Consider the following 9,954-nt stretch of genomic DNA (forward strand, 5'->3'; position numbering starts at 1 on the left):
ATTAACTTTTCCAGACTTATATCACTATGATCTCTTCAGAAGCTACAATAACTTTAATAGGAAATAACCCAAAAATTTTCATTGTCATGTTATCAGTGGTTAATTCAGGGTAGTAACATTACACACACGTACACATATCTATTTTCCAAACTTTCTGCAATTAGTATGTAATGATTTTATAATGTGTCACTCAATTATTTATTCAGCCAATATTGATTGAGTGCCTACTGTGTACCCTTCAGTCTTCTAGCTGATAGAGATACAGAGAAAATAATGATTGAAATAAATCACCAGAGTGCCATGTGGGAAGGTGTCAGCAAGAGCCATGCTCACTCCTGCCATCACATGCCACACAGTATCTTTCAGAACCCAAAGAGCAGAATCTGTGGCAAGAGCTTCTGCCCTGAAATTTGGGAAAAGAAAGTTTAGTTGAGGAGAGGAAGCCCTACTTTTTAGTCAATATAAAGTCCCGAGTTTTTATTTCAGAGTCAACTTAAAATTATTTCCTGAAGGTGAACTAATTTTCTCTTTTATGTTTTTAGAGTTTCCTGCGAGGTGAAGCATTTAGTGACCTAATTCTTGGCAAGACTTTGTAATCTGGAGGGACAAAATTAAAAGAAGGGGTGTGTGCTTGAGAAAGAAAGGAAGAAATAGTTAAAAAAAAAAGGATGGTAAATCACCACAGACTCTCGCTTAAGAAAAGCAACAACAAAAACATCTGTTAACTTGCCACTGCTGTGATTTGTGTCCACCTGATATGGGGGGAGTTGTTGATATAAAAGTGGCTTGATAAAAGTATTTGTATTTACTATCCCAGAGTCTTTAAATAACTAATAGGCAAGAATGAGATCTTTTAAATACTAGATTTAGTTAAATATTTATTTGGTGTCAACTGTGTGCCCATCAAGATAAAATGCCTACCCTGTCCATAGAAACTATTCAGTTGTTTAAATTTTTTTATATGTGACAGGTAGCTAAGGCATAACATATAGATGTCACCTGCCATTATCCTGGCTTGCCCCAGGCATCTGTCACTTCAAGAAGCATTGAGAGGAGACCTGGATTCCCAGCCCAGGGCTTCAGAAGGAGCATATGGCTTCAGGAAGGTTGTCAGAGATGATTCTCTTGTTGACCCTACCCTTGATGGACAGCTCTGGGCTTTGAGCTGCCTGACTCAGTAGTTGAGCTCTGGTTTGTGCCATAGGACATTTCCTGTGACTTATCTTGGGTTAGCCTGGTCCAGAGAAGGATGCCACCTCCCACACACACATTCAGTTCTAGAATTCCCTGGATATGTTCTTTTGGCTATGTCGGGAATGAGACACATCTTGGGATCCCTTTGTATGCTTTTTGTCAACGACGGGTAGTCATTGTGGCTCATATTCAGGAGCTCACCTAACATGGATGGACAACAGAGTGAAACTCGGGAAGATGTAGAAGGACTCTTATTAGGTGTGCATCTCTACTTTTATTAATCTCACCCTTTTCTTGATACACTCAACATAATAGAATATGTCTTCATGGAAGTCTGATGAGCATGCACGTACAGGTCCCACCTTGAGATCCTTTTCTCTGGGTCTTATTTCTAGCAGAACAGCTTCCTCCTGGGTGGTCCAAACCTATATTAAGCACATTCTACACACTGTGTTAAAACAAAACAAAACAAAACAAAGATTCCCTTGCTAAAGAAGACTTCCGCCTCTTCTGATACGTTCTCCATACTCATGGAAAGTAATCTTTTAAAAATGCAACTAAGGTTTGGTAATAACCAATTTTCTCCTTAAATCTTCATTTTTAGGGTTTTTAAGTGACTTCCCATTGCCCCCAGAATAAAATTTTCATTAAGACCTGGACATCCTCGAATGTTCCAGCTTTATTGTGTGTCTGCCTTTTGCATTCTTGGCTTTGTCCACATGCGTTTTCTCTCACGATCCCTAAAGCTGCCACTTAATTTATAGCTTCTCTGTGTTTTTGCACATATGATTCAGTTTGCCTAGAGAGAACCCTCTCCCTGAGACTCACTGCCCCACCTTCCGACACATGGTCGTGTCTCAGCTTACACACCATTTCCTGTCTCCAAGGCCATGCTCAGTTTTCATGGTCTACATACCCATACAACACAGGACATCACCCACAAATTGCCCATGATGCTAACCAGCCTTGCCCAATGTTGATATTTCTTGCCAATGTAGAAATTCAGTGACGAAAAGAATGATTTCTTTATATCTACATATTTGACAGGAAATAATTGGGGTGAATGAATTGCAAGCCTAGATCTTTCTCTTGTTCTTGAATCTTTATCTTTCTGAAAAAGAAAACAAACACAAACATCTTTAATGTATGTTCTACCTGACAGGAAGAAATTCTGATTACAGACCTAAATCTTGTATTTCCATTATGACTGAACTGTGTAACTTTTATTCATTTATTTATTTTTAAATATTTTTATTTTTTAAGTTTTTTAATGTTTTTTATTTATTTTTGAGAGACAGAGAGAGATAGCATGAACAGGGGAGGGTCAGAGAGAGAGGGAGATACAGAATCTGAAGCACGCTCCAGGTTCTGATCTAGCTGTGAGCACAGAGCCTGATGCGGGGCTCAAACCCACGAACCATGAGATCATGACCTGAGCCAAAGCCAGTCACTTAACTGACTAGCCACCCAGGTGCCACTTTTGGTAGCATCTTTGTGGCTTTGTGTGTGTGTGTGTGTCCTATAAATGGTTTCATCTCCAATTAATATCAGAGGTTAGAAGGGAGGTATGGTTTATGAAATGGAATTCTGTTTCATGTATTCTTCTCCAGAAAACTTAATTCATACTGGCCCTTAAATATTTGACAAAGACCATTAGTCATTAACAATGTAAACTAAAACAAATACTAATAATAAAAATAAAATAACAAAAATTCACAGGTTTTTGCAAGGGACTTATGATCCTGCCACTTAGGACAAAAAGGCAAAGGCAATGAAAAGTACTTCATCAGCAATTTACCATTAAATGTCTTTCAAATTTCCCAGATATTCTCCATCTGAGGAGTAAAATTGGGCACAATGAGGTGTTGAAACTTCTTCAAAATAATACAGAACACGATTAACTATTGACCTATGCCCATACTAAACCTAGAATACACTTCTATCATTTTATAATCTCATCTAATGGAAGATTGTTTTGACTTGTTTTGAACTCTTTATTAGTTTACTACTCCATCATTACTGTCTGTCATTCCACCCATTTATCAGATGGGAAGACTAAAGTATAGGACTATTTATCCTATGTCAGCAACAATATAAATTATCATGATGTGAAAAATAACAGCCCAACAATCACATATTTACATCATTTTCATACAAAACACAGAATCACCATGCAAATATTTTCACTATATATATCAAAGCAATGTCAGACAGTGGTACAGAAGAACCAAAATCACATAAAGCAGATACAGTAATTTAAAAACATAGCAGGCTGGGTTATTTATTATGGAGGAAAATATGTCCTTTATGACTCACTAGTTTCTGGGTCATTGCTGAGTGACAGTCCGGGATGGTTTGTGTATTTAGCATAATGACCCAGAGTCATCTAATCAATTTGAATTATTTTTATACCCTCAGGTTCAGGAGTCAGAGAATTGTGTCATGCATTTTTTAAAGATTTCAAGTTCAGAACTGAGGTATAAAAGTTTATTATGGATACTTTGTGCAGTCAATAAACAACATGATTTCAATGGTAAAATTCAGGCTGGTCTGACTCAGAAGCTCTGACATGAGGAGCTGCTCCCCTGGGAGCTGCCAGCATCCTGCAAACACTTGTCAGATTCTGCTGTAATTGGTTGTACATCTGTCTTCTCAATTAGGCTCTTAGCCCCAAAGAGGAAGAATTGAATTTTCTTCTGTGTAACACACAGCACCTGGAGCATAGTAGGCAATCCATAAGTGTTTCCTGGAGGAAGGATACCCACTTGGAATAGTCTCTGTCAGTCTGCATTGGCAGATGGGACAGAGGCCAAAAACTCTGAACTTCCTGATTCTTCAAATCTAGTCTGGGATGAAAACCCCACTCTTTTTGTACCCAATGTGGGCATGTTTCTAGTTAGGCCAGTATGTATGTGAAGCATTGATAATCATCCATAACAATTCAGATTGTTAAGGAAAATGAGCCAAAACACAGAAAAGATTACAGAAAGTCTCTTCATTGCCCTGCTAGACGTTATCTAACAGCCCTGCCTAGCAATTACCCAGTCCTCTTGTTTTGTATATTTCCTATTTGACCTGCTATTTACTATCATTTAAAATATTTTGCAATTTTGCAAGGATACATGTTACCCTGAAGAAAATGGACAGCAAGGTAATCGATTCCAAATCTCTAGCAATGAGAATAAATTTTGTGTGCAAATTGCAAATGGTTCTTGACCAACGATTACAGAATTAGTTGTCCTTGATGAAGTTTAACTAGTTTTACACCTGAACTGCCAATCTTTCTAAAACATTTTTTTCCTTTTAGTTACTATAAAATCTCCATATCTCAATACTTTTGAGCCAGCTTCAGTATCCTGGTGATTTCCTCATCAGTAAGCTCAACAGTCTTTGACATGTGCTCACTTTATATTTGCATATACTTTATTGTTTTAGGTTATGAAAATTATATTTTGACAATGTAAAATTCATATGTTGTTGGTATAATCATGTTTTCAAAGTATTGAAAAACACAGGAAAAACTATCCAGATTCCCCTACAATAAATATTGATGTGAGAAGACAAATATGGGGGGGGGGGCGGGAATAATCTATAGAGCACATGTTGGTTTTTACATGCAATTAACTTTTTTACAAAAACAAGATGGATCAAGTGAAGAAAATAGATTTTGACAATGAGAATGCCAGTGGTAAAGTGATACATTTGTCCATAAAGTGTGCAGGAAACAAAAATACCAGAAGTCCAGGAAATATGCCAGTAAGGGAAGGCTGGGAAACTGACATTGTTAATGTTAAGGCAATTGACTCCCAGTATCCCTGGAGTATAAAACTTTAACAACAACAACAACAACAACATAATTATACAGGCATTTTTCTATGAAATATTTGGTCCAAACTTCATCTTAAAATAGGTTCTTTGGAGGGGAATTCAGGGACTGATTTAAAAAAATAGCAATACCAGTTAAAGAATGACATTTTTGATGTAATGCAATATAGATAGAATGATAGATAGATAGATAGCAAGTATTTTAAAAAAGTAAGTCATGGGCCTTTTCCTCAACAATGTGAAATTCACTGGAATACAAGGCATAGCAAAACAAAATGAGGAAGAGAGAGGAGAAAGTAGCTAGGTATATCAGTGGTGGGATGGGAAGCAGACTATCGGGACAGCTACTTCTTGAATAACAGATAGTTAATGGCCATTCCTAAATCCTTCTTGATATTTGTCTTTAATTATCAGCTTAGGAAAACCCTTATGAACAGAAAAGATAACTGAATAGTAGATTAATATCATTTTATTAGAAAATGGGACCCTTTCAATAGAGGTGTCCATCTGGACTCCTGCATTGGGCCATCAATCTGGTGTACACAGTGGTTGACTCAGAGATGCCTCTGGGCAGTGCCTGCCTGTCTGGACATCTCAGGGAAGAAGCTGGGGGGTAAGACTTCATGCAGTTTTGCTCTTCATTCCTCCTCTCAGCTCTCTGAGGGAAGAAAGGGGTAGATCATGCAGGACCAGCCTTTACTACTTTCATTAGATCTCTGAATTTGCTACATTTTCCTTTATTGCACAAATACCCTTAGAACAAAATTGGTTGAGGGGGGGGGGTGTTATGACAAAGAAATGCAATCTCCTCCAGCCTTGTTATTGGGAATATTTAAAGTGCTCTTTATTTTCTCTCCTATAATGGGGCACCTGGGTGTCTAGTAGGTTAAGCTTACAACTCTTTATTTCAGCCCAGGTCATGATCTCAGTTTGTGAGTTTGAACCGTGCATTAGGCCCCACGCTGAAGCTAGAGAAGTGGTTTTTTATTTTCTTTTTCATATTCATTTAAAGTTATTTCATAAATATTCTCCTTGTAATTATATGTTCATAATTATTTTATATTGCTGCATATGATTTAGAGTGGGTATGCTTCACTTAGATCTTTATCTAGTTGTAGGCATTTATTTAAATATTAGTTTACTATTTTAAATAATTCTGCCTTAACTATATTTCTGAATGTCTCTATGTTTTCATCGTATGAATGACTATAAACCCTAATTCCTAATATCTTAACTACTCTCAAATCAGGGTAAGTATTACATTCTGTGTGTATTTAACATGGTTATCAAATATTATTAACAAGCTGTATTAAATTGGTGGCATATCCTAGAGTCATTATGAGTTTGGAATCTAAAAGTTTTAGTATTTGCTTAGTGTAAATTCCTAATTTGGTGATAATAATCATATAGGAAGATATAAATGTGATAAAATTACTGTAATATCAAGTATGCAATAAAAAAAGAAAAAACTTTTCAGATGTTCAGTAATGTATATATGCAAACACACTTAACAAAAATAAAATATCAGTAAATTACAAAATTTATAAATATTAGGTTATTTCAAGTTGTACCTTTACTTTTTTTTATTTTAGAGAGAAGTAGAGAGTGAGATTGGTAGAGAGGCACAGAGCCCTGTATTGGGTTCTGTGCTGACAGTCAGAGCCTGGAGCCTGTCTTCAGATTCTGTATCTCCCTCTCTCTCTGACCCTCCACTGCTCGTGCTGTCTCTCTCTGTCTCTCAAAAATAAATAAAAAACATAAAAAAAGAATGAAAATAGAGACAAAAGTAGGAAAAAACTATCACAAGTAATTTTATAAAATATATTTTTAAATATTTCATATTTTGCTAGACAAATCAAGAACAAAAATCAGTAAATTACCAATAACATTCAGAGGTAGTAAAAAAGACAAATACTAACAGATATAGAAAATTACACATGGATCTATGCCTTACACAAATAATTTTGAAAATTTAGATCAAATAAAGATTTCTAGAAAGAAATATGTTATAAAAGATTACTGAGAAAACACATAGAAAATAAGGAACACATAAAAGAAACTAAGCAGACTTTTAATCTATGTGAAATTTTGAGAAGGTTATTAAAGAGCCATATCTAGTCAAAGTAGAAAGGCTCAGATATTTTTAAGTAAATTACACTAAATATTTAAACACCAATTTTTATACATTGAGAAGAAATATGTATATATGTATATATATAATTTAATATCATTTTAAGAAAATGAAAAATAAGCATGTACTAAAAACTATAAGCCAATTAGTTTAGAAATGCCAATGTAACTATAGGCCAATTCATTTAGGAATGCCAAGTGCAAATTTTGAATAAAATAAATATTAGTAATTAAACCTGTAAGTAAATCTAAAATACATTGCTTTTTGATTCAGTAAATTACTTGAGCATTTGCTATGTGTGAATTACTGTTCTAAAACTCCTAAAAACTGTAGCTATGAAATAGACACATAGCAGACAAGTCTTTGGAGAGCTCACACTCCTAGGGAGAAACAGACAGTAGCCAAATAAAGAAGTTTACCAATTACTTAGAGACTTGACCTATGATGTAGAGTAACTATAAAGAAAGATGAGATAGAAAATATTTGGGGCTGTCGCTTCAGATAATGTGGCAATGGGTGCCTCTCTAAGTAGATGACATTTGTCCTCAAGAGTTTCATTCTAGAATAAAATTCTTTGATAAAAGTCAACATTCATGTCTTGTAAAAAGTGTTAGCAAAATAGAAGTCAATGGATACTTCCTTGACTCTCTCTCATCTTCTTCCTCTTCTCTTTCTTTCACCACCCCTATAAAAACATTTCCTCCCACCTTATAAAATAAACAATATAAGTAATCACATTAAACCAAGAAGAAGATAAAGGACTCGTTATTACTAGTGTTATATAAATGGGTTTGGTCATACTAAAAAATTTAATTAGATCAAGCTACGATATAAGATGTGCAAATGCTGCTAAAGAGGTAAAGTTGTCATAGTTGTGTACTGCATATTACATGGTTATTTATAAAGAAACCTCAAGAAAATGAGCTTTAAAAACTTAGGAATAATACGGTAATACAGCAAAACAAGTGAAAACAAAAAATCAATTTAAAACAATCAATAGCTTGCTAATGTACATTGTATGATAAAATTTAATTACATAGTATAATAAATGGGGAAAAAACCCTCCACAGTAAAAATAAAGCTAACCTTCTAGAGACATATTTATCAAAAATAAATAGGTTTTTATATAAAGCGAATCCTAAAAATCCTTCTGATATAAAAGAAATTAAAGTCAATTCAATGTGATCCATTTAAAGTACCAACAGTATACTTCTAATATAATAACATGATATGGAACGTTTAAAGAAGCAAATGAAAATGAAAACATGACAGCCCAAACCTTTTGGAATGCAGCAAGGGCAGTCCTAAGAGGAAACTATATTGCAATTCAGGCCTATCTCAAGAAGCAGTAAAGGTCTCAAATGTACAACCTAACCTTACACCTAAAGGAGTTAGAAAAGGAGCAGCAAATAAAGTCCAAATCCAGCATAAGAAGGGAAAATAATAAATATTAGAGAAGGAATAAATGATATGAAAAAAAAAAAAGCCCAGTAGAACAGAACAATGAAACTAAAATATGGTTTTTTGAAAGAATAAACAAAATTGATAAACCCCTAGTCAGACTTATCAAAAAGAAAAGAGACAGGACCTAAAGAGATAAAATCGCATAGGAATGAGTAGAGATCACAACCAACACCACAGAAATACAAACAATTATAAAAGAATAGTATGCAAAATTATACGCCAAGAATCTGGACAATCTGGAAGAAATGGACACATTCCTAGACACTCGCCCATTACTAAAACTTGAAAAGGAAGAAGTAGAAAATTTAAACAGACCCATAATCAACAGTTGAATCAGTTATCAAAACTCTCCCAACAAATAAGAATCCTGGGCTAGATGGCTTCCTAGGGGAGTTCTACCAGACATTTAGAGAGTTAATATCTATATTTCTCAAACTGTGACAAAAGCAAAAATTGAATGAAAAGTTTCCAAGCTCACTCTATGAAGCCAGCATTATCTTGATTCCAAAACCAATCAAAGACTCTACTGAAAAGGAAGATTACAGACCAATATCCCTGATGAACATGGATGCAAAAATTCTCAACAAGATACTAGCAAATCGAATTCAACAATACACTTAAGGAATTCTTCACCATGGTCAAGTGGGATTTATTCCTGAGCTGCAGGGCTTGTTCAATATTCTCGAATCAATCAATGTGATACATCACATTAATAAAAGAAAAGATAAGACCATATGATCCTTTCAACAGATGCAGAAAGAACATTTGGCAAAATAGAGCATCTTTCTTGATAAAAGCCATCAAGGAAGTAGGGATAGAAGGAACATATTTCAACATCAAAAGCCACGTATCAAAGGCCCACAGCTAATATCATTCTTAGTGGGGAAAAACAGCTTTCCCCTTAAGGTCAGGAACAAGACAGGAATGTCCATTCTCACCACTGTCATTCAACATAGTGTTGGAAGTCCTAGCCTCAGAAATCAGACAAGAAAAAGAAATAAAGGGCATCCAAATTGGCAAAGAAGAAGTCAAACTTTCACTCATCACAGATGGCATGATTCTCCACATGAAAACTCAAAAGAACTGCTATAACTGATTGAGCAAAGGTGCAGGATATAAAATCAATGTACAGAAATTGATTGCATTTCTACACACGATAATGAATCAGCAGAAAGAGAAATCAAGGAATTGACCATTTAAAATTGCACCAAAAGCCATAAGATATCTAGAAATAAACCTAACCAGAAAGGTAAAAGATCTATACTATACACTGAAGACTATAGAAAACTTATGAAAGAAGTTGAAGAAGACACAAAGAAATGGAAAAATATTCCATGATC

The sequence above is a fragment of the Suricata suricatta genome, chromosome 4 (genome assembly GCF_006229205.1).
Source record: "Suricata suricatta isolate VVHF042 chromosome 4, meerkat_22Aug2017_6uvM2_HiC, whole genome shotgun sequence".
NCBI lineage: Eukaryota > Metazoa > Chordata > Mammalia > Carnivora > Herpestidae > Suricata > Suricata suricatta.